At 42.3% G+C, this 26815-nt stretch overlaps 1 protein-coding gene across 1 annotated transcript in view; it reads left to right on the top strand.

Moving 5' to 3' along the window:
• Nucleotides 1-26815, top strand: part of NRXN3 (neurexin 3) — a 1814506-nt gene that overhangs the window by 156709 nt on the left and 1630982 nt on the right.

Below are 26815 nucleotides of genomic sequence, written 5' to 3'. Positions count from 1 at the left end.
ACAAAGCCTGGAGTTAGCATTGGAGGGAAGCTTTAAAAGCTGAGAGGTTTACCGCCGGGGTAGCTCGGGAGCCCTTACTGCCACCTCAGTGGGTGGTGGTAAGTGCTCCCCCATGCATGGTCATGCGGTAAGTGCAAACTTATCACCACATGGCCATGTGTTTTTCGGGCTTTTTACCCGCTGCAGTAAAAATGGCCCTTGCATGTAGCAAAAACACCACTATCACAGGACCCTTTTTACCGTAATTTCTAAAATAGAGAATGCTTGTCTTTGTAGACCAGGTATAAATTAGTGCTGGAGAATTTCAGTGTTATTGGGAGTCATTGTTGAGCCTATTTAATAAATGCATTAAGGCATCTGTGTTGCCTTTATATAATACAAAAAAGTCTTTATTTGTAAGAGAGAAAACCAAGAAGTTCTAAAACCCAACTTGGCCAAGATTCGGTACGAAGCCTGAGTCTTAGGCAACTTTTATAAAATCTTTAAAAAAAAAGTATATAATACAATCATCAACTACCTTACAAAACCATTACAAAAACAATAAAAATCTTAATAAAAATAAAATAAACCAAAAACCATACTTTGTGATTGTAATATTGGGAACTGTAATTGTGTGAGTCCGTTTTTGGATTAGGACAAACATATGCAGCATTTGTTTAGCCGTGAGGGGATCATTGAAGTGACAATCTGAAATGTAGTTTCATGATAATATGACTTAGAAGCTATTTGTGTATCCTTTGCCTTGTTAGTATGGTATTTCTGTCTCCGGAACTTGGTTTATGGCATTATTTCTGACTGGCATGATTAATATGCATTTGTTTCCTGTAAGAACTGTGTGCCTGTAACTTTTCAGGATGCAAGTTAGATAGTAAACCACAGATTAGCTTTGCCGTGAGAAGCTGGGGTTTTCATTTTTATTATGACTGTGATACCGTGCTTGCGTTCTATAGGTAGATGGTGTATGCCATCGTTGTCAGTTCTATCATAAATACTGTTTTATAAAGGTGTAACTTAGTTTTATGGCATACTTTTCTGTAGGCATTACACAATGCATATTTATTAGAAATATATTCCTCCCAAATACTTATCCTTTTTATAACCCTCTGTATACGTGCACTTTTCTGCAAAATCAGTTGTGTTTGAATGCTTTTTACTTTCAGTTTCATGATTGTGGCGCTGGCTCGTTGTTTTCTTAAGGATAGACTCTGTTTCTGCATTGTAATCTTAACCCTCCTAGAACATTAATTTACAACCTGGTTTTATTTTATTAGTTCTGTTTATTTATTCTTTATCTTCTCCGATGTAGGGAAAATTACTTATCTGCTTGCTCATTGGGTTCTAATGCTTGTCTATCAATCTGAAAGTCCCACCTCCCTCCCTCTTTAGTGCATGTCATTTTTATTTGCAGTAAGGTATGAAACCACTCACTTGTTTTTGGTACAGTAATACTGTGTTCACATTTTATACATAGCTCATTTATGACATTGTTTCCTGTTGTATCGCATTTTCAGCTTTATGCAAATTTAATCTGCTTAACTAGATTTACAGGTACTTTTTCTCCGTAAGCATCAAAGTTGTAAAATTACTTATCTTTTGATGAATCATTTAGTGGTCTGCAGAGTTCGTTGTATGTGCACTTCTCTACATGCTGCAGTGTGCGCATGTATTTTTTGCTTTCACTTTTAAGATTATAGCACTGCATCGTAGGTTTGGTTTCCTAATATTGGCTTTGTTTTTGTACCATCATATTATAAACTCCACAACACTATATGTTTATTTAATTTTTTTTTCTTTTTTTTTTTTTTTTTTCCCTTCCTTCTTCACTCTTATTCTCCCCGGTACTGGGGAAAATATAAAGCTGCTTGATTAATGGTTTGCAATGCCTGTCCATCTATCTCTAAGTCCCACCCACTTCCCCATTTTCTGCATGTCAGATATTTTTCAGACTTTGACTTTTATCCTTGTACCGCGCTGCTCAAGTTTTGTGTTTTTATTTTATGGTCATAGCTACACAACTTTTTCTTTCTCTACTTTATCTTCAATTAAAAAGGCTTTCCTGTTGTACTACAGGTATAACTGAACGAAAGAATTTATTTGTACTATTTGCCCTTGCATTGCAGTCTTTTTTATTGTTACTGTTCCGCTCTAATGCTTTAGAGTTTCCTTCTCCTGGTTTGTTGAGTGGAAAATATATTGTCTAGTGAATGATGAACGTGAAATTTTTCACATTTTTGGTTCTGGCTAATGTGTTCCAACTAATGGCTCCTTTATGGTTGTACCTTCCCCCATGAGCTTATATGTATTTTGTTTTGCTTTAAATATTTGTTTCTTTTTTATTCTCTCTTATTTTACCACCTCTGAAGTAGGTTTCAGGGGCTCTTCCCTGGGATATGCTATATTTTTATTTTTTTTTTATTTTTATTGTTTTCTTATATACTAGTGTCACGCTATAATCATTGGGTTCGATACCGATGCCTGGGGCTTACATCCATCAAAGGTTACCCTTAAATGGATGACGGTATCTCAATTAGTAGAAGCAGACTTCCATTCCATTTTCGGAGTGGCCTGCGGATTCGGCTTTATTGCCCACATATGAGTTACCTAGTTCAGATGACCGCGGGAGCAATATAGAGACGTCTGAGGCTTTTCGTTGCGAGTTTGGACAAGTTAACGAGGGCTTCTCAATATTTTTGAACTGTTAGTGGTAGACGAGCAAACTCCTAACTTTTTCAATGTTTTAGGAAGGTTAGTAGTAGAAGAGCAGACTCCTAACCAGGTTAGTGGTAGAAGAGATGACTCCTGACCATAAATTTTTGCTTGGTTTATAAGGTTCATTGTGGAGGTTAGTTGTAGAAGAGTAAAACTCCTAATCAGCGGAAACTCTGTGGACCGCTGCTCCTTGATTCATGATACCTTGTTCGCTGGTTTCTTGAGTTCTTTTGGGAGTGTTTGCGATATCCCTTTTTGGGGATTCTACCATGGGTTGGAACCCATGGCCAATAGTAGCAGGAATAACTCTTGGCAGGCAGTAGCAGCAGAGAACACTCCTGTCTTTAGAAGCACACTCTGGGGAGTAGTTTTTATTAATTTGGGGTAGAGTAGTATAAATATATAATAGCTGACACTACGTATTTATTTACTTTTGTACTGTCTCTCTAGGCATATTTCTGTTTACAGTTTTTGTCTTGCTTTCTCCTAATGTCACTTGTGGTCAAAGCGTGGAACTGTCCGCCAATTAGTAATTTTTATTTTAGGTCCCTATGTTGGAGTACATTAGCAGATGCATGAGTATGAATGTGTTATGTCTCTGCATGTTCTACTATCAGAATAATCATCGCATGTTTTTGTACACTGTTAGCACATTATCATTTCAAGATCTCCCTGTTATCTCTGAAGCTGCTCTTTGAACCACTGACCTTGTACCAGGTTCTAGGTCTGGTCAATATATATATTATTACAATAGTTCATTTTTTTCTATAGCATGTTACAGGTCTGAAGCTCATTTGTAGACCACTTGCTCACTAGGTCCCGTGGTTATACATATTGGGTGATGTTGTTCACTACCCATTATGTCATATCTTCCGCAACCAACACCAGATACTGGTGATCTGACATCTATTCAGATCTCTGGTAAGGACTTTCCGTCCGAAACAAACCTTTCTATTTTGCGGTTGACCTCCCTATGCCACCGAGAGTTCGGAAGGGCATAGTGATCCCACCAACTGTTGTCTTTTCAATTGATTTTCTGCGCTGGAGAGTACATTGCATGAATCGTGAGTATATTTTCATTTATTGTATATGTTACTATTAAGCTTGCCGTTGTATACTTTCATGGCCTGTTGGATTAGCTCTAATTCAAATGTTTTATTTTACCAAATTTAGGATTAAGATTTTGTCCTCAATACACAGGGACGCCTCTGTATGTGGGACAATAACTGTGTCTGTGTATGACTGTGGTTTTCCTTTTCTGTTTGTGTGCTGTGACTTGTGATTGGCTACTGGAATATTTATTTTTATATTTTTTTTTTCCTTTTGAAACCCTATACAATTCCTTAACTGTGCACAATTCCAATGATTGCTTTTGAACTACATTAAAAAATATCTTGCTTCCTCTTCTGAGCTTTAAGTTTTCTACATATCAGGATTAGGTTACAGTTTTAATTTCACGTCTATATGTTCCTGTGTGTCCTGTGATAGATGGCATATATTAAACCAGTTAATTATTAAGGAAACATTTCTTTAGTTTTAAATTTGTGCTTTAAGGTTACTCTGCGAGATTACCTATCAACTGCAGTGGTAGTAAATCTCAAAGGAGTGTTTATTTTCCAGGATTGTATATTATTTCATTTAAGCAATGTTTGTTTGATTTGTGACGTGATGTTAAATACCTGATTGTTTTTGACTTCTGGTAAATTGCTTTCACTAGAAATGCAAGCACTTTTTAGTTTTAATTTTATAGGTGTGCGTCCGTGTATGTGTTCTTTGAAAATTACATAATTGTTTCAGATATTTCCTATGAAAGGTTCTATATTATATGCCATCTAAAACACTGTTTCTTTGTGATGTTGGTTAAAATAACTAGTGCTGATGTTCACTTCCTGGTTCTCTATTGGGGATGTGTTCCGTAATAATGTATTAAGTGTTTTAATTTTTCTTTTCACGTCTTATCTACTACTCTCAAACTTCCTTCCCTGCCTCTTAAAGATTTATAGTTTTAAGATATATTATTGTATAGAGTTTCAGCATTTTTGGTTCTCAAACCCCAAATGGCACAGTTAAATTTCGTTTCCGGATTCCATAATACTACGGTGCCTGCCTTATTATGTATGCAATAGGGTTCGGAGATTAACCCTTGCATAACATAATTAACTAGTAAATCTGAACTAAAGAAATTCAGGTTGCTATTATTTCAGAGCTATGTTCAGATAAGACTAGCTACAATTGCCAATTTCCTCTTCATTGAGAACCGTACCTCTGGTAGCAGATAAAGTAATAACCTTCTCCTCTTTTCCTCTCCTGAAGTATTAATTCTATGAAGACTAATTACACCAGCATGAAGTATTAATATAAAAACTTCAACTTACAGTTTTGGTCTGATGTATAGCCCTATTTTCAGTCACCATAATATCCAATGCTTGCAGTGAGCAGTAAACTCAAAATAAGCACAGGAAACACCGTTATTTCGTGATTTCCTTAGGACCGAATGACAGAGATTAACCCTTGTAGTTCTTATTTTCTCTTAAGTTCATTTTTACAAAAGCTTTGAACTCAGTATATGATACAGGAATTCATTACGTGTTTCAAGTTTTTAATAACTAGATGGGTTTTTCTGTGATTCTGTGTTATCCTTGCAACTCTTTGTTTAGAATTCAATTTACAATGTTGGCTTACAAGCTGTTCCATTTATCATACTGGTCTATATGCACATATCCTAATGGTCAATTTGTGCATTTATTGCATTAATAAAAATTGTTATTATATTCTTGATTTTTGAATGTTACTAAAATGTTTAAAAAATGCTCCTACTTCTTGTCTTCTGCTTATAAAGCGGCTCCTCCTCTGTATTGAAAATATACTCTAAATTGTAAATTGATTCTTGGGAATATATAAGCTTATTTCTAGCTATCCCTCTGAATGTGAATCTTGATATGCTGTCATGATTTAGGGCCCAAATTGTGAAAGCATAGAAAGGATCAGTTTAAAATTTAATATAATTTTCATTTTCCAAATTGGCTGTGAACTATTACAGAGGACTATAGGTTATTGTCCTTCTCATTTGACCTATTTAAACCTTGTAAAGGTCACGTGAGGAGGCCTCATAGAAATATATAGTTTTTACATCTTTCTTTTCTGATATTGGCTTTTCTCTATCTCTCTAAATATCATATTAAGGGCTGTATTTTCCTGGAGCAGACTCTGACCACAATGTTTCCTCAGACTCTGCTGACTTCCTGTGCCAGCAACATCTCGTCGACAGAGAAAAAATTGTTTTCTACTTGTAACTTATGATTTTATATATTGAAACTATGCTCCTATTGGTGCCCCAAGGAACTAACAATGCATTCCTTGATTTTTTCTTTCTATTGGTCCTGTGCTGAGATTTGACTGCTAAATATTGCTTCTTATATCAGCACTATTTATTAAGTCCTGTAGGATGAGTGAAGACTGCAAATCCAATTCCTGATCTACCGCCTCTATTCCAGTTTAGTACTTCTACTGCAACTGACCTCTGGCAAGAAAAAGGAGCACCAACTTCTCCAATGAGAATTTTCTTTTGTCCAAATGATGTCATTAATTTAGACCTTCTTGGTTATGCACTTAAATATTCTACTGTATTAAATATTTTTGCAGGCTCATCTTTTCCAAAACCTACATGACACTTTACATATGAGCTCTCTGTTACAACAGACAGCGACCGTGATTCCAGAAGATACTTCCAACCTGGACTAGTTATGAGTTTTAAATTTCTGCACATTAGTCTTCTGCTTTGATTATGACTATTTCCTAAGCTACCCTTCTTTCTGGATCATCTAACTCATAAGTCCTGCTGGCCTCCTGCAGCTGAGGGCCCAACCCTTGGTGAATGTTAGTCATCGCAGGTGAAGATTCCATACCTATTGGCGATCGATTTCAATGCATTGACTATTTTTGTGCACTATAATCCTAACCCTCCATACCTCAATAACTTGAACAATCAACATCATCTCTAAATTTTAATTTGTACTCTTTTCTTTTGTCCCATATACTTTACCATTGTTATTTGATCATCTCATCATAATAATTACCTATCTGTCTTGCACATTATGCAAGCCAGAAGTGGGGATATATTATGCAAATCCCAATTCCTAGTATTAAGATACAGTTATTTTGCTTATTCCTTTGCCAGCCTCTGACTCTTAATGGACTAATTATGATTGTGCATGCCTAGAATAAAGACATGGAAAGATCCAAGTTTGTACACCACAAGTACGTCTTCAAGATCTATCCAGGTCCAAATGATGTTAGATCCCCCAAGGTTGTGGCAATAATCTTTACACCTTGCAAACTACTGGACCACAAGTCTTGGGTCCATGTGCAAGATATACGTGTTTACTCAGCCGCAGAACCAGATGTTACCAGCCTAACCATCTTAAGACCAGTCACTTCCTTCAGCAAGCCAGCCTGAAAATCCAGCCCTGTTAGATCTTCCAGATTCTTCAGCGCTTCCACCGCCTCAACCATGATCGATGAAAGAGAGTTCAGAACTGATACTTCATTTGAGATTAACTGTTGCTGTCTATGGACATTATAGATTCATATTTTGTTTTATTTTCCAGTTTAGCAGCAATCCTGTCTATATATATTGAAAAGGTTTTATTTTTATTTTCCTATTATTTCCTTTATTGTTCTAATTGTTTTTCTAAGAGTTTCCCCGTTATTTCTGTTTATGTAATACAGGTGTAAACCCTGTTTGTATCAACCTGTTATGCAATTGTTTAACTTTGGTATAGGCTTACTTAAGCTGCATGTCTTTCTGTAGGTTTGACTAAGCTCCAAGTGGGGTAACGGATATATAAAATGCTTCCCATACTTCCAGGTCATTATGCATATGTCCAGATCCATGCATGACCTTGGTTAATATACATTTTCCTAGGATTGACCATTTTTGCTGTATAAGGCAACCTCATACTTGTTATCCACTTTTTAGTGCTCATGATTGGATGCTAATGATGAGTAATAGTAGGGTCCAAGAATTCCGACCTGTTTAAGGATTCTGAATACCTACAACCTAAAACAGCCTGCAATCTGAGTACTAAGCATATATTTGTTGAGCCACCATAACAATGCTTAATCAAAACCACTGTTCCTTCCGAGGACCACTGAGATAGATACATTAGATTATCTCCCCATGCACTATGCAACAGATATAATAGAAGCCATAGAAAGACCTGAAAATGTTTATTAGTATGATCCACCTGAAATTGCTATTACCCACATACCTTCTAGCAATTTCTAAGACCAAAACTCCCCCTCTCGTTTGATAGCTTGCTACCTTCTGGAATGGATGATTACAAGCTTGACGAGCTTTGTGTCACCCCTCCCCAGAGGGGGTGACAAGTGGGGAATGTATAATTATGGTACAGCCAGAGACCCCCCCACTGGAATGGTGGTGGGCCCAGTCACAGAGCTCAGGCCAGTACAGACCTTGGCTGGGTCAGAAATCTGATGGCTGACACAACTGGGAGTTTACTGGAAAAGTATGGCCTAGTTGGTAGCCCACATTGAGGCCTAAATAAGCTAAATTAGGAAAAGTTAATAGATATGGAAACAAAATGGAGGATTTCAACACAAAATGGAAGCCCGTATCTGTTACAAAGTGGAATTTTCTCTAATGTAAGTTAGAAAACAAGTTGAGCAATGAGTGAGTCATAGCAGGGTCTTGCTTAAGAAGCGAGCTAAAGACAAAACCATGTTAGCAAGATAGAAGCTACTCATTAGCATGAGCCAATCAGTGACAACCATGACATTAGCATAGATCCAATCAGGTATATCTACTGTCATATTATCCATATCCTGAGGGCACCTATAAAAATCAGGGTATTTCCTGGTTTGAGTTAGAGAGAATAGGGTTGCCACTCTCTCTCCAAGGGAAACCAATGTGTCCAGCAGAATTGACAAATTACCTAATTGCTTTCCCTTGTAAAACCTCTAATTGATAAAAGAAATTATAAAAGATTAGCAAATAATTAACACCTGTTTGCAGCTTATCATATTCCTATAATTAATTGTACATGCCTGTTGTCCATCACTGATTTGACTTGTACCTTGGCAAATAAACTCCTCATTCCAAATGATGATTTGTGGGCTTCACTTAATGATCAAAGGCTGTAAGTATAAATGCATTGTATAACTTGTAATCTAAATCCAGTTTGTCATAAGGCTGGTATCTTTTCCTTAGATCTAACATCTCCCTTAGAGGCAATAACTCCTTGATTACCCCAGTACTAGTGTTATTTAGAGATGGAGTCAGATTAAGGTCACTCTAGCCTTCTTGGGGGGGGGCTTGGGACCCCTTAATTCTAGACATGATTTAGACATGTTCATCTTCAGTTTGAGTTGGAGCCAGTCCATAACACTGGACAGGTTCTAATTAAGGATGCAATTTCATCCAGATCCTCATTGCTAATGCTAGCCAGAATTTGAATATCATCAGAGTAGATGAATGGGAGTGAGCAAGAGATTGGATAAGAAGAGGGAAATATAAATATGTTAAAAAGGGTCATAGCCAGAAGGGATCCATGGGGGATACCAGAAAGGGAGAATGAAGAGTCTGGATGTAGAATTGTGCCAATGAACCGAGTTAAGTCTGTCGGAGAGGTAAAAGCGAAACCAATCCAGGAAGTACCTGTGACCTCTATATCATATAACCTGTTCAGACGCAAAGAGTGGTCCACCAAGTCGAACAGCAGTGTTAAATCCAGTGAGGTAAGAATGGGAATTTGGTTTCGGTCACGAATTTGATAAATAAAAGTTGTAACGCCCAAAAGGGCTGTCTCAGTACTGTGGGATTTCCTGAATCCAGTTTGATTGAGGTGAAGTGAGTCTGTTTTCTCTAAGTGATCTTCTAGCTGATATAAAACTAAGCTGTGAAGAAACAGTGTGTTTTAAGTCTGTAAAATGTGATATTTTCCTGCATTATGTCCTGAAGTGTATGTCCCCTATTTGGCCAGCAGGTGGTGTTTCTTTGCTGTGAAGCTGTTACAGAGAAATGAATGTTCTTTTCTTTAGTTTTAGCACACAAACAGGAAGCAAGAAGCAGTATATTTTTGAAATGTTCTTCTTCTGGGCTCTGATTGGCCCAGGAGCGCATTTTCATTTGGAGAATACTGGCTTTTGCTCCAGTCTTAGCCAGAAGAAGAGAGAGACAGATCTCTTTGCTAAGGCCCTTTAAACAGTTACATTTGATAACTTGTGAGCAGCTATATGTCCTGATATTCCCAGGTACTTTTTAGAAAGTAAACAAATGTTTAGTTAGTATTATAATTGATCCACATTTCAGTTACCTGTTATGGTTTGCTGATTGCACTTTTTATGTTACACTGTTCAATTTTTAAGACAATAAACAATTTAGTTTATTGCCTCTTTGTCTGGACTGATAAAGAATCCTGGTGGTTTGTGTGTTGGGTCTGTGAGAGTTTTCTGGGAACTGTGAGACCACTGGGAGTGGGCCTAGAAATCACTGGGAATAATTTGAGAGCAGGAGACTTGCCCAGAGGCGGTTGTGACCCAGTCAGTGGGAGGCAGGGCCGTGCCAATACGGTAAGCGAGGTAAGCATGGCAGGGGGGCGCCGTCATTTGGGGGGCGCCGCCGCACCATGCTTACCTCCTCGCCCTCCCACTCCCATTGCCCAACTGCCCGCGCTCTCTTCTCTCCTGCAGCAAATCCCTTTTTCTTTTTTTAATACTTTTAATTTTACCTCCGTCCGGCAGCGCAGCATCAGTTCAGGAGGTGGCGCTCCCGGTCTAGCCTTCCCCTTCGCTCATGTTCCGCCTTCTTCTGACGTCATTTCCTTGATGTCAGAAGAAGGCGGAACATGAGCGAAGGGGAAGGCTAGACACGTCGGGAACGCCGCCTCCTGCACTGACGCTGCGTTGCCGGGTGGTCACGGAGGTAAAATTAAAAGAAAAAAAATAGAAAGGGAATAGTTGCTGGAGAGCAGGGGAGAGAGAGGAGCATGCAAGGGCAGGGTTCATGGAAGGGAGAGAGAGGAATTGCTGGATAGGGTCAGGGATGAATGGAGGGGGCAAGGGACAGATGGGCATGGATTGATGGGAGGGTAGGACTCAGGGAGAGAGGGGAATTGTTGGATAGGGATGAATGGAGGGGGCAGGGGACAGAGGAGCATGGATGGGCATGGATTGGGAGGGCAGGGCTCAGGGAGAGAGGGAAATTGCTGGATAGGGTCAGAGATGAATGGAGGGGGCAAGGGACAGATGGGCATGGATGGATATGGATTGCAGGGCAGGCCTCAGGGAGAGAGGGGAATTGCTGGATAGGGATGAATGGAGGGGGCAGGGGACAGAGGAGCATGGATGGGCATGGATTGGGAGGGCAGGGCTCAGGGAGAGAGGAGAAATTGCTGGACATAGAGGGGAGGGAAGAGAGATGAAGTAGATGAAATGAGGGAAAAGGAAGAGAGGAGAAAAACTGCACATGGATGAAGAAATAGGCAGAAGCTGAGGACCAGAAATGAAGAAGAAAGGAGGAAAGGAAAGAAATAAATGGAAAGGAAGCCCTGGAAATGGAGTTAAGAGGACAGATAGCAGCAGACTCAGATACTGGGCCAGCATGATCGGAAAAAGAAAGTCACCAGACAACAAAGGTAGAAAAAATCATTTTATTTTCATTTTAGCGTTTGGAATATGTCCACTTTGAGAATTTACATCTGCTATCTTATTTTGCAATGTATAGCAATTTTTTCTAAGAATATTGCTGACAATTCCTGTCAGTGTGGTAAGTGGTGAGCGATCATTTTCACCGGGGGGGGGGGGGGGGCGCCAACTGATAGTCTGCAGGGGGGCGCCAGAGACCCTTGGCACGGCCCTGGTGGGAGGAGGGTGCTAGTGTAGAACACAAGTGGCAGGTGCAGGCGAACCTGAGCTGTGCTGTTTATAGACCCTCTAAGTGGCCATGGGGTAACCCCAGACAGGTGGCTAGGTGTTCTGTGACATGTGTTCTATAAGTTTGGTGACAAAAGGAACCTGTGCAGTAGAGCGATAATTGGAACAAGTAGCCAGGTCACCCTGATTTTGGGAAATATGTAAGCATGTTTCCACTGGGTAGGAAATAAGCCTTTGACTAGGCTTTGAGCTATCACTGAATGAAGATATGGGAGGGGTATGGCTTGAAACCAGCAAACAAAGGTAGAAGGTAATGGGTCTGAGGGGGCGGTAGTGGTTCTAACAGATTGTAAAGCCTTCAATGTTGTCAGAAGAGTAGGCAGGTCAAAGGCACTCAGAATGATACTCACAAGGGAGTCCAAAGAGGAAGCCAATGGAGGGGTCAGAGATGGGCAGGTACTGGGAGCGGTGGAAAGTAATAAGATACCTTGCTAGCAAACACAGTCGGCAAATTCTCTGCAGAGTGAATAAGATCTGAGGAAGATTTGCAGGGTGGGGGTGTCAACAACTGATCTTAGGATTTGATACATCTTATATTGGGAGTCATCTTAATATTTGACTGATTATCTGCATTGGTACAGACCAACACGAGGTCTTCACTCGGAGGCTTCCTGCATGCTGGAAGTACTGGACTTTTTGCTTTTTCGACTTGAACATACACGGAGGAGGATCTATTCTGTGGCCGTACCTGTTGAATGGGACATGTTGCTGGCCCCCCAGGAAACAGAAGCACTCACTAATAAGTGCTTTAAAAAATGAAACAGGCAGTCTAGTGCTATGGGTTACAGTGACCGTATGCTCTCTGGCTTGACTGAATGTTGAGTGTTATGAGATTTTCTTTCGTTGGTCTATATGACACTTATAGTTGGTTATTATCATTTTTGTTCTGTTTTTATTATTAACTAGTAAAAAAGGCCAGTTTCTGACACAAATGAAACGGGCGCTAGCAAGGTTTTCCTCGGCTCCCCTGCAGCCACCCATGTCCAGCGACCCTCCTCTCCCCCTGCAGCCACCCATGGCCAGCGACCCTCCTCTCCCCCTGCGCCCACTGCAGCCACCCATGTCCAGCGAACCTCCTCTCTCCCCTGCCCCCCTTCTGCCACCCATGTCCAGCGACCCTCCTCTCTCCCCTGCCCCCCCCCCTGCAGCCACCCATGTCCAGCGACCCTCCACTGGTCATGGATCAGCTGTGAGTCATGTTTTTTTCCCCCCTGGGTTCTGAAGTTGACATCATAATGGCTACGGTGATGTCAGCCTGATCTACGGAGCCTAGCAGACCAAATTGGAATGAGCCATGGTCCCAGGCAAGTCAGAACGTTGGAGGTGAGAATTATTATATAGGATGGATGTATGTTTGTTTGTACTCCGCTCTGGATAAGGGCGGAATATAAATTATAATCATTGAAATGAAATGATACATCTTCCTTGAATGAGGAGCTCTCTCTATCTGAGTTGAATAATACTTCTTTTTAGCTTTATGTATAGCTGATTTGTACGGTAAGCCTGTGATTTATATTTCTGAAGAGTCCATAAGCGCTTGGTGTGCCAGAGTTGAGTTTTGAGGAGATAGAGGTCAGGGCTAAACCAAGGGTCTTGGTACCGTTGCATGGCCCGAGGAGGTTGGGCTGCTGGGGGCACCAAAGAGTGAAAAATATTAGATAGTTCGGAAGTCCATAGAGAAATTTGACAATCCAAGCCGGCAGTTTGAAAACTCATAGGGGACAAGGCTAAGGTAGCCTCATAGTCAACATTTTTGTGGACGAGGAGTAGCCTAACAGTTAATGCAGTGGGCTTTGCTGCTGGTGACCTGGGTTCGATTCCCACTGCAGCTCCTTGTGACCTTGGACAAGTCACTTAACCCTCCATTGCCCCAGGTACAAAAACCTAGATTGTGAGCCCTATAGGGTCAAAGAAAGCACCTGCATATTATGTGTACAGCACTGCATATGTCTAGTAGCACTATAGAAATAACTGGCAGTAGTAATTAAGCTGAAGAGTTCAGAAACCAGAACAGGTGCTTGGGGTCCAGGAAGCCCAGAGAGGAAGGGAAGAGGGAAAGGAGGAAAGGATCTCCCCTCTGCACAATATTTGCTGTATTATCTGTCAGAAGCAAATGCAGGTGCTAAAGGATATTAGAACCATAATAGCACCTGCGTTTGCTACCATCCCATGATCAGAAATAAAGGTTTCTGGGCAACACTAAAGGGGAAGGGGGGGGTAACCCGCAAGGAGTCGCAGGTACAACCCTAGCCTCCTTTCTGAGCAGACTGGATGGGTCATGCTAGTCTTTCTCTGCCGTCATTTACTATGTTACTGTGTTACATTTGTGCAAGTCCATTGAATGTCTGTGAAACCAGGTTTCTTTCCTTATGTGCATTTATGTTCCTGTATAGGACAATTTCTCCTTCTAACTGGAAGGTAGGAGGGGAGGGGAGGGGAAGGGAAGGGAGAGAGGAGGAGATGCAGTACCTTTCAGTCAAAACTACAAAGACTACAGATCTGTGCCTGTTAGAGCAAGTTAGATGTCTGGGTGCTCTGAAAATAGCAGAAACAAAAATATCCACCCCCCTCTCCGTGAAAAAATACTTCCTGACAACTCAAAAAAGATGTCAGGAAGTATTTTTTCACAGAGAGGGTGGTGGATGCTTGGAATGCCCTCCCGCGGGAGGTGGTGGAAATGAAAACGGTAACGGAATTCAAACATGCGTGGGATATGCATAAAGGAATCCTGTGCAGAAGGAATGGATCCTCAGAAGCTTAGCCGAAATTGGGTGGCGGAGCAGGTGAGGGAAGAGAGGTTGGTGGTTGGGAGGCGAGGATAGGGGAGGGCAGACTTATACGGTCTGTGCCAGAGCCAGTGATGGGAGGCGGGACTGGTGGTTGGGAGGCGGGAAATACTGCTGGGCAGACTTGTACGGTCTGTGCCCTGAAAAAGGCAGGTACAAATCAAGGTAAGGTTTACACATATGAGTTTATAATGTTGGGCAGACTGGGTGGACCATGCAGGTCTTTTTCTGCCGTCATCTACTATGTTACTATGTATTACAGCGTTCTTAAATGAGTCTGAACTGCTTGTCCTCCGTCCCACATCCCCCATTCTTTCTCAGCTTCATTTCCATCAGAGTCTGACTTGCTGCCACATCATTAACAACTGTGCTTTTCATTACAAAGCACTCACTAATATTCAGTTATAAAACGTGTCGTGATCTCACTCCAAGGTGTGAAATGTCTGTCACAGCACTCCCAGCTTTACTCAGTGGGAACCTGGGATCCAGGACCCACAGCTCTGAGGAAGGGGTCAAGGGAGGGAGCTGCAGCTGCCTCAGATGAAAAGTAAGGGGGAGTGGAGGAGCAGTTTAATAGTTAGAGCAATGGTCTCAAATCCCACTGCAGTTACTTGTGATCTTGGATAAGTCACTTAACACTTTTCATTACAATCCACTCACTAATATTCAGTTATAAAACGTGTCGTGATCTCACACGAACCAGGAACACAAAAGGTCAGCACGAACATTCCTAAACCTCTGCTACCCTAGTTGCAAAGGACTAAAATAAATCTGCATATCAGGGGCGTAGCCAGACACCCAATTTTGGGTGGGCCTGGGCCCAAGATGGGTGGGCAGAAGAGCCTCCCTGTCTCACAAGTGATTTGGTCTCTCCCTCTCTCGCCTGCATGCCATAGGGTCTCTCAAACATCCCCCCTCCCCTGCATACCTTTTAAATTGCAGATTTTCACCAGCAGCGAGCAGCAACTAATACACACTGCTCATGTTGGCCCCACAGCCTTCCCACTGATGCAACTTCCTGTTTCCACATAGGCAGAAATATATCAGAGGGAAGGCTTTGGGGCCAGTATAAGCAGTATGTATCAGTCTCTGCTTGCTGCAGGCAAAGATCTGCTATTTACAAGGTATGCAGGAAGGCCAGTTGCTGGGAGTTTTCGGCTGGTGGGGCTTGGGGATCCCTGCCAGCCACATCATAGGTGTGCTGCTAATGGGTGGGCCTGAACACAAAGTGGGCGGGCCAGGGCCCACCCGGGCCCACCCTTGGCTACGCCACTGTGTACTATATATTCATCCAGCTTCTCATACATACGTATGCAACTATGGAATGCACTACCAAACGCCATAAGAACAATGCATGACCTAACAAACTTCTGAAAATTACTAAAACCCAACCTGTTCAAAAAGGCCTACCACAATTGATCCAGCCTAAATACCAGACAACGAAATCGATACTAGAATCAGACAAAAACGAACTCTCAATACTTGACTACTTCACCTACTATGTCAATCATTGAACGTAATATCCCCTGATTTCTCATCCCAGAAAACAATCTTTAACACTTACTGTTTAATTTACTGGAATACTACTCTGTATTTCTTAATCCGGAGATGGCGATCGCCACTATGGTACAATGTAAGCCACATTGAGCCTGCAAATAGGTGGGAAAATGTGGGATACAAATGCAATAAATAAATGATATATAAACCTTCCGTTGCCTCAGGGATAAACTTACCCCCTTGGCTGTCGGTGCAGTAATGCCGACACAGCCCGTTCACTTTGAATGGGCTGTGTTGGCATTGCCACGTGGCAGCTACTAGTGCGGCTTAGTAAACAGGGAGGTTAGATTGTGAGTTCTCAGGGGATAGAGAAATGTCTGTTGTACCTGAATATTATGCAACTTACTGGTGCTAAAACTGAAAAAGGTGTGAGCTAAATAGAAAATCCCTTTCCTTCTCCTTCCCTCCTCTCTCACAGGCCAATGATCGATTTCCCCTCACTGTTCAGAACGGTGCAGTAGAATTGCCACTGGAACAATGCGGGGAAATCACGCCCCTATGTTCAATGCTGATAGCATGCACATTTATGCACGCTATTAGGGATCTGGGTGTCGTCGTCGATAACACACTGAAACCTTCTGCTCAGTGTGCTGCTGCGGCTAAGAAAGCGAATAGAATGTTGGGTATTATTAGGAAAGGTATGGAAAACAGGTGTGAGGATGTTATAATGCCGTTGTACGGCGACCGCACCTTGAGTATTGTGTTCAATTCTGGTCGCCGCATCTCAAGAAAGATATAGTAGAATTGGAAAAGGTGCAGCGAAGGGCGACTAAAATGATAGCGGGGATGGGACGACTTCCCTATGAAGAAAGACTAAGGAGGCTAGGGCTATACAGCTTGGAGAAGAGACGGCTGAGGGGAGACATGATAGAGGTATATAAAATAATGAGTGGAGTGGAACAGGTGGATGTGAAGCGTCTGTTCACGCTTTCCAAAAATACTAGGACTAGGGGGCATGCGATGAAACTACAGTGTAGTAAATTTAAAACAAATCGGAGAAAATTTTTCTTCACCCAACGTGTAATTAAACTCTGGAATTCGTTGCTGGAGAAAGTGGTGAAGGCGGTTAGCTTAGCAGAGTTTAAAAAGGGGTTGGACGGTTTCCTAAAGGACAAGTCCATAAACCGCTACTAAACGGACTTGGAAAAATCCAAAATTCCAGGAATAACATGTATAGAATGTTTGTACGTTTGGGAAGCTTGCCAGGTGCCCTTGGCCTGGATTGGCCGCTGTCGTGGACAGGATGCTGGGCTCGATGGACCCTTGGTCTTTTCCCAGTATGGCATTACTTATGTACTTATGTACTTATGATCATCGGAGCACTTCTGCGGGAGGATTGTGCCTGGGCATGCACTGGCACAATCCTCCTGCGGAAGAGGTTTGGCTGATCTGGGATTCAACCCTGCACCTTTAGGCCCCTCCCCATCCTGCTAACAGACCTGGAGGTCCAGTGGATCCGCAGGACCTCCCCCCCCCACCCGAACCCGAACTGACCCACCCCCTCAAACACAGGGCCTGGAGATCCGGTGGATCCCCAGGCCTCTCGTACACCCCCGATGCCATTGCGGGTCCAGTGGGACTCAAGACAGGGTGCTGGACCACACCCAACCCCCTCCAAGGCTAGCCCTGATAGTCTAAAGCTAGATGGGAATCAACGTGAACATCTGCATTCTTTTTCCTTGCTCCTACCTTGTGGAATTGTCTTCCCAAAGAACTTAGGCTTGAAGATTCTTATCTTCATTTTCGTAAAATTTTAAAAACGTATTTTTTCCAAGAGTCATTTGAAAAAAATATCTAAAATAGAAACAAAAGAGAAAAGTAGGAAATAGGAGGGAGAACGAAAGGAAGATACATAAAGTAAAGTAAAGAAAGGGGGGGAGGAAGAGAGATTCTTTTTACATTTTTTCTTTTTTTATATGGTTTTATAATTATAGCTTGTGAAATCTGTATGAATGTTATAAATAGAATGTCTTTTGCTGTGCTTTCCTATCAGAAATGGATTTCAGAGTATGTTTATTTACTATTTTTAATGTTATTTAATGTAATTTTAAATTGTAAACCGTTCTGATTTAATTTTGTAATAAGCGACGGTCTAGTAAATGCATAAACGATAAACGATAGTCTAACTGTGGGAAGGGGGGATCCCCCCAACCCAATCTCCCCTCCCATGTACCTTTAGTTTTAGAAGGAGGGAGTAGCACTCCCTCCTCCTCCTCTGCTGGACGCCACCTCAAACTGTTGGTGCCCTGCCCAGCGCAGTCTTTTATATAAGTAAAAAGCACTTAGCAACCTCCAGGCCATGCTGAAGCTAAGTGCTTTTATTTATATAGAAGACTTTTGCAGTGAAGATTTGAGAAGAAAAATAGAAGAAATCTAAAAATATAATAATGAAACCAGTGAGAATCGGGAGCTACTTTGGAGCCTTTTGAAAAAGTGGGGCTACAGTGTTTGCTATCTGATCGTCCAACTATTTATACAGCAGAATAAGCTTAAAAAAAAAGCCTTAAATTTTTGCGAACGAGTAATAGCCTCTGTGGGATATTTTTGTTGTCACTTTCTGTGCTTTACCCCTTAGAGTGATAAATTATATGTTACCACGTTATTGCATACTTTTAGAATAAAATCAGTTGCGCACATAACTTAATGCATTAGCTGCTAATTTGCACTAATTAATGTGTATAACTTCCTTTTGGTCCGCATTCTAGAAATACACGCTCAAACTCCAGAGGGGCGTGGACCTGTGAGGGGCATGGGGAGGGTTGGGGGTGTTTCAGGCAGTTACACAGTTCAGAGAATATGAACAGTTAGGGTGCCTAACTAATTCCAGCCATTGAATTAAGCTAGGTGCGTGTATGCAGACTTACGCTAGTATTCTATAACCGCAGTCACGCACACAACTGCCATTACATAATTCGGGCTTAGTGCACATCATCCCGGAGCCTACCTTTGGGTAATCCATAGAGAATTACCCCTGAAAGAAGTAATTCTTAAAAGGTCGTCTAAATGTTCGATGCCAGGATGAGGCATGCTAAGCGTGGATTCTATATTGGCAATCATGCCTGTCATTGCCGTTATCGGATAGTAGCGTACGTTCGCAGTTATACAACTAACTTTAGGTGGAAGCCCTTTCGCCAGCTTTTGGGGTCCGTCAAGGGTCAGTCCTTTCTCCTATCTTATTTAATCTATTCCTGAACCCCCTTGCTCTCCTGGCGCAGTCCAAAGGGATCCGTATTTACTTCTTTGCTGATGACACAGTTGGTCTTTCATACTCATCCCTTGTATCCTGATGTTTATCAGTTGTGGCATCATGGTTGGAGGCCATGTTTGAAACTTAACTCATTAAAGTCAAGCACTATGTCAGTTACAGGCCGGAATCTAGTGCCAAATTGTCCACCTGTAGTCTTGGGTCATAAGATACCATTAGTTATTGAAAACTCTTGGCTTTATTTTTGATCCATAGCTCTTGTTTTGAGGCTCAGTGAGGTCCTGTTTTCAAGCCCTTAATGACCATTGTCTAGTTCTCTCATCACCATCTATGGCTCTCCTGGAATCCATTCAACATTGTGCATTTTCTTTCTTGCTCTGCGCTCCTGGAATAATCTCCCTCTGCAGTTGAAAGCTGAATTTTCATTAAGAATTTCAAATTTGCACTTAAATTTCATCTTTTTCATCTGGCATTTGAGAGTATGATGGGGGGGGGGGGGGGGGGGGGGGGGGGGGGGAGGGGTATCTGAAGGGTAATCGTTCACCTGTTCTTTTTTCTTGTTCTCTCTTATTGCATTATCTTTCCTTTTGCAGTTTTATTGGTTCCTTTCCATACTGTTTTTATTGTTATTTTAATTGTGACCTGCTTTGGTCTGTGTGCCAGCAAAGGTGGTATATCGAGTACAAAAAAAAAGAAAAATTAAACTAAGTTTCCTTTAGAAACCAACTCTACTTACATTAGTGGAGGAGTAGCCTAGTGGTTAGTGCAGCAGACTCGGATTCTGGGGAACTGGGTTCAATTCCCACTGCAGCTCGTTGTGACTCTGGGCAAGTCACTTAACCCTCCCATTGCCCCTGGTACAAAATAAATACCTGAATATATGTAAACTGCTTTGAATGTAGTTGCAGAAACCTCAGGAAGGCTGTATATCAAGTCCCAGTTCCTTTTCCCTATTTGAGATTCTAGATGGAATGTTGCTACTATTGAGATTCTGTTGTTACTATTGGAGATTCTAGATGGAATGTTGCTACTATTGAGATTCTGTTGCTACTATTTGAGATTCTACTTGGAATGTTGCTATTCCACGTAGAAACCTGCCCTTGCAGATCAGCAACGCGGCCGCGCAGGCTTTTGTTTCTGTAAGTCTGACGTCCTGCATGTACGTGCAGGACGTCAGCTCACAGAAACAGAAGCCTGCACGGCCACATTGGTGATCTGCAAGGGCAGGCCTCTACATGGAATGTTGCTAGTGGAGGAGTAGCCTAGTGGTTAGTGCAGTGGACCTTGCTCCTGGGGAACTGAGTTCGATTCCCACTGCAGCTCCTTGTGACTCTGAGCAAGTCACATAACCCTTCATTGCCCCTGGTACAAAATAAGTACCTGAATATATGTAAATCGCTTTGAATGTAGTTGCAAAAACCTCAGAAAGGCAGTATATCAAGCCCCATTTCCCTTAATTGACTTATATTCTTTCCCTTGGTTAAGGTGCAACTGGATAATGCTCATGAGGTAGAATTATTTTATTTAGCACCAGCAGTATGGAATTCACCACTGCAATATCTCAGAATAGACCCAAAGAAGTTCAGAATTGGGTTAAAAACCTATTACTTTTCTCTGGCATTTTAGGGGGGAAAGTGATCAACATGGGTTACCACCATTAAGACATGATATTTTACTGGTAACCCCAGTTATTATTAAGTAGGTCTTATTCATAAACTGGGACCTGATCTAAAATAGCACAAGTAGTGGTAAAATAACATGTCTTAACAGTCGCTCACATCGATAACTTCCCCTTTAGTGTGAAGAGTTCAGTCTGGTACCCAGAGCTGATATTGTGATGTCATAATGCCTCATTCCACCAATGCCTAAGAGCCAACTTCATCAGTGATGCCACAATGCCTTGATTGCCCTAGACTTAGATCACTTTTGTTACATATAGCAGTGATTTTGATGACTAGAATCATTACTTTTTTCTTTAATTAAGGGAGGCATTATCAAAGTGAACTATCATTAAGACTTGTTATTTTACTGTTAACTGGGTCTCATTACATAAAATGGAAGCTGTGTTAAAATAGCACAAGCATAATAACATGTCTTAAGGGTTGCTCACAATAAGCCCCCCCCCCTTAATGATACATGATGAGGCGACTGGTGGGGGTTGTTTATTTATTTATTTATTGCATTTGTATCCCACATTTTCCCACCTCTTTGCAGGCTCAGTGTGGCTTACAATACATCGTGAATGATGGAAATACAATTTGTTACAATTTGATTATGGGTTACATGGTGAGGAATTATGAGAAGACAAAGTGAAGATAACATTATGAGGCAATAAGAACTATAGGATAGCAAATTGAGGATAACTTCATGAGACATGACACATTTCTAGCTATAAGTGAGGGGTTTCATATGTGGTGAAGGTTCGTAAAATTCGTAAATCGTTTTCAGGTTGCGTGGTAGTGCGTTCCAGAACTATGTGTTTTGATCCTTGGGATATATTTTGTCAAATAGATGGGTCTTCAGTAGTATGCGGAAGTCGGTTAATTTGTAAATCGTTTTCAGGTTGCGTGGTATTATTATTATTATTTATTGCATTTGTATCCCACATTTTCCCACCTTTTTGCGGGCTCAGTGTGGCTTACAATAAGATATGAATAACAGAAATACATTTGTTACAACTTGGTTATGGAATACATTGTGCAGAGTTGTGCGAGACATTCAAATATCATTAGGAATATAACAATGGGACATCAACATAGAAACATTGGAAGGAGACAATGGGACAATGGATTACGGGATGAGGGATCAGAAGTGGATGTATGTTGCATTGATGAACAGTGAGTATGGACTCTATGTGTTTTGGTGCTTTCCGTAAGTTTGTTCAAACAGGTGAGTCTTCAGTAGTTTATGGAAGGAAGCTTGTTCGTTAATCACTCTTAGGTTGCTCGGTAGTGTATTCCAAGCCTGCGTGCTCATGTGGGAAAAGGTTGACGCTTGTAGCGTCTTGTATTTCAGGCCCTTGCAAGTGGGGAAGTGGTAGTGTGTTCCAGAACTATGTGTTTTGATCCTTGTGATATATTTTGTCAAATAGATGGGTCTTCAGTAGTATGCGGAAGTCGGTTAATTCGTTAATCGTTTTCAGGTTGCGTGGTAGTGCGTTCCAGAACTATGTGTTTTGATCCTTGTGATATATTTTGTCAAATAGATGGGTCTTCAGTAGTATGCGGAAGTCGGTTAATTCGTAAATCTTTTTCAGGTTGCGTGGTAGTGCGTTCCAGAACTGTGTACTCATGGAAAAGGTTGATGCATGCATTAATTTGTATTTTAGGCCTCTGCAGTTAGGGAAGTGGAGATTAAGGAAAGTTCGGGATGATTTTTTTAGCATTCCTGGGTGGTAGGTCTATCAAGTCTGACATGTAGGCAGGGGCTTCACCATGAATGATCTTGTGAACCAAGGTGCATACTTTGAAAGTGATTCGTTCTTTGAGTGGGAGCCAGTGCAGTTTTTCTCGTAGGGGTTTTGCACTTTCGTATTTTGGTTTTCCGAATATATAGACTTGAGGCATTGTTTCTGGGTTCTTTTTCTCCTCTCATAATGAAGAATTGTACACTGTTCTTTTCTTCACTTTTATTTATACTGATGTAAACTGCTTTGATTTTGAACGAGCAATATAGTACATTCATTAATCAACATAAACACGTTTACAGGTTTATGCTGTCAGTGGCTATTTGTAACCTTTCTTATGATTAAGTCCTGGGTGGGAGACGGTATATTCTGAGATGTCTGATTTCACTGTGTGAAAACTGTCTTCCTCTGTGTAGGAAGTGATGCCTTTTCAGGTGCTTCGGCTGAAGACTCAAAGAAGCCTCTGAACAGCTGTGACATAGTTCAGGGATTTTGTTTTCCTTGTCTCCGTTTCTTCTACCCTTAAGATCTATCCAGTCAGTATTCAGCTGGCAGTGGTCAGTATTTTCATAACCGCTAGCGATTAGTCACAGATATTGGGTGCTGGGCCCAAAAGCTATCCGGCCACGGCCCATATTCAGTGCTGTACCCGAAGGGTTAATTGGGCAAAGCTAGTTGCACATTTATACAAGGTTCAAGATTCCCAGTTAATTATCTGGGCAATGACTCTGATATCTACAGTGCCTAGGAAACTTCCGGAACCATTGTGAGTCCACCCTTGCCACCTCTCCCTGGCACTAAGAGCAGAAGCCGCAAAAGCGGAAGACTAGGGTCCACTACGAGTAAGATTCCTCGCCAAAAGAGTAGTGAGACCAGCAGAACAACAGGAAGACGAAAAGTCAGAGGGCAATACTTTATTGGTAAAAACCCAACATGGCACCTTGTTTCGGCAAAGTGCCTGCCTCAGGGGTGTTGATGTTCAAAGACAATATATGTAGGCTTGTAATTCTTCTTATTGTTACTATGTAAGCCGCATTGAGCCTGCGATGTGTGGGAAAGCGCGGGGTACAAATGTAATAAATAATAATAGAACACTTCCTGTCTTGAAAAAGACACCAAAGGGAAAAGGAGATAGAGACCCAAAAGGTGATCGCTGCAAAACAGTGTCGTGTCATGTTGGGTTTTACCAATAAAGTATTGTCATCTGACTTTTCGTCTTCCTGTTGTTCTTGGAAGAGCCCGGCTGGTCTCACACCTCCCTGGCACTAACCAGAGTGCCACAGCGGTCAGAACTAGCATTCAGCGGCCCTTTCCAGTTAAGGGCCGCTGAATATTAGCGCAATTTAACCGAGCAGGAGACTCTCTTAACGGTCAATTCGGTCCCTTTGAATATCAGCCCCTGTTTTCTTTTATTTAAGTCTGAGAATGAAGCTGAATGAGAGATTAGGTCTGTGTATAGAGATTCAGCATGATGTGCAGTGACTGGGAGAATAATGTGAGGTCTGGCTGGTAGAAAAAGCAGCTACTCGGCGGCTGATTCCCATTCTCTGGAGTCCGGCTTACCGCTGGGACCGCGCTTCAGACATACAGCCAGGGCCCAGCTCAGAGCAGGCGGTGCAGGACATCCTTTACTAGGCTTCTGTCCCTTTTAATTATGTATGTATTATTGTTATCTGCCTGGAATTATAGATAGGCAGGCTATAAATTTGATAAGCTATAAATAAATAACTAGTAGCCTCAGACTGTGACTGGAGCACCAGACATTGGTCTGCTAAGCCAGAACAGTACATTAAGCATCACTCTGAAAACCTGCTGTAAAGTGATACCTCTAAGGGGTCTATTTACTAAAGCTGTATTAAGCCAGTAACACACGTTATTTGCCAGCTAGTTCTTGTTAATTGGCAATAAGTTAAACTGTATTTCTTGATTTTTTTTTTTTTTGGTAGCTCGATGCACGATAAACAGTAATGAGCTGTGAAGCAGGCTAATCTGGCCTTCATCCAGCTACTGTGGGCAGTTATAGGCCAGTCTCCAGTTAAGGATTTTTTGCATTTGGAACGCTTTGTACAGAAAACTCCTGCATAACATCCTAGACCAATATTCTTCATTGTAAGGCCCAGTCCAGTGGTGGTCTCCCGACTCTTTCCCCAGTACACAATCTCCCCCGCACCTTTTTCTCAGACGTGCTGCTGGCATATCTCTATAACAGTTATTCTGTTTAATATCTGTACCACGCATCTTTCAGTCAGTATGAGCTATGCGCTGCCCAGAATCCCACTCAATTCTCACAAGTCTGAGAGATCACCCTGTAGTTCAAAGTCACTGCGAGCTACGTGGGGCTGGAAGAAAACGGAACAGCTGATCAAAAGGTGGCACCACATGCCAGCCTCCAGAGACAGTATGGGGGGGGGGGGGGAGATTAAAAATGAGAAAGGGGGCGGGGAAGCCAGCTTGAAGGGGTTAGGGGTAGAGACAGGATGGTGGAGGTTGGCAGGGGGTCTGCTGCTTCGTCTGATGGTGGTTGTGGTTCTCACAGTGAGGTTTCTTGATACACTGACCCCTTCTTGAAAAACAGCGAAGATTTCTGTCCTCGACAATCTGAGTTTAGATCATTCCTTAGTATAGAAACTTTTGTAATTGCGCTGTTACATAGTAACATAGTAGATGACGGCAGAAAAAGACCTGCATGGTCTATCCAGTCTGCCCAACAAGATGAACTCATTTGAGTTTATACCTTACCTTGATTTGTACCTGCCTTATTCAGGGCACAGACCGTGCAAGTCTGCCCAGCAGTATTTCCCGCCTCCCAACCACCAGTCCCGCCTCCCATCACTGGCTCTGGACAGACCGTGTAAGTCTGCCCTCCACTATCCTCGCCTCCCAACTACCAACCCCTCTTTCACCCACCTGCTCCGCTGTTAAATAATGTTCTTCATTTTAGTTCTTCTAGATATTATTTATTTTATTTTATTTGTTGCATTTGTACAGTGCCGCAGCGAGGGCTAATGACACCCGGGGCGGGTCACCGCTGCGCACCCCCCCCCGGACCGCATTCTTACCTGCGGGAGGGCCGATCCGCCCCGTCACTCGGAGGTGCGTCGGCCCCGCTGGTTCCCTGCTCTCTCTGCCCCAGAACAGGAAGTAACCTGTTCCGGGGCAGAGGGAGCAGGGAACCAGCGGGGCCGGCACCCCCCGAGCACGTGCACCCGGGGCGGACCGCCCCTCTCACCCCCCCCTTCCTACGCCACTGCATTTGTACCCCACATTTCCCCACCTATTTGCAGACTCAATGGGGCTTACATAGTACCGTCAAAGGCGCTTGCCCAGTCGGTTGATAACAAATACAAGGTTGTATAGTGATCGAATGAGGTATATGTGGAGGATCGGAAGGGATGAAGATTGCTTGATGTGCAGTACGATCATTATGCTGCCTGCTTTTGATTTAGCTGGTTGGTATTCTTATTTCCCACCGGCAAGATTTGGGAATAGCGGGTGAGGCCACGAGATGATTCTCTTTTTCCACAGCCCATGCATTTTGTCTCCAATGGGGCAGGACCCCCCCCCCCCTTCAGAAGCGTAGCCAGGTTGAGGGCACGGGGTGGGGGGAGGGGAAGACGAGAGCGGACTGCTGACTGCGCTGGCACGTATTTTAAACATGACAGATCATGTGAAAAATAAGCGCAGGTGCTGGCACCATCGGAAGTCTGTTTGGGGGTGCGGCTGCTCCCCTGGTGACCCACCTAGCTACGCCTCTGCCCTCCTTGTGGAGTGGGTCAGGGTTCAACTCCATCACCTGTGGCAGAGGCTACTACTACTACTATTTAGCATTTCTATAGCGCTACAAGGCATACGCAGTGCTGCACAAACATAGAAGAAAGACAGTCCCTGCTCAAAGAGCTATGTAATAAAAGTGAGCCAAGTATAGGACAATCAAGCCATTGTGACATCACTGATGAGGTTGGCTCTTATTGGTGGCCTGCGGCATTATGACATCACAATATTAGCTCTGGTTACAAGAGACTACTACTACTACTATTTAGCATTTTTATAGCGCTACAAGGCGTACGCAGCGCTGCACAAACATAGAAGAAAGACAGTCCCTGCTCAAAGAGCTATGTAATAAAAGTGAGGACAATCAAGCCATTGTGACATCACTGATGAGGTTGGCTCTTATTGGTGGACTGAGGCATTATGACATCA

This window comes from Microcaecilia unicolor, chromosome 9, assembly GCF_901765095.1.
Source record: "Microcaecilia unicolor chromosome 9, aMicUni1.1, whole genome shotgun sequence".
NCBI lineage: Eukaryota > Metazoa > Chordata > Amphibia > Gymnophiona > Siphonopidae > Microcaecilia > Microcaecilia unicolor.
Note: the sequence above shows the minus strand (reverse complement) of the source record. Positions and strands in the feature narration are given on the sequence as shown.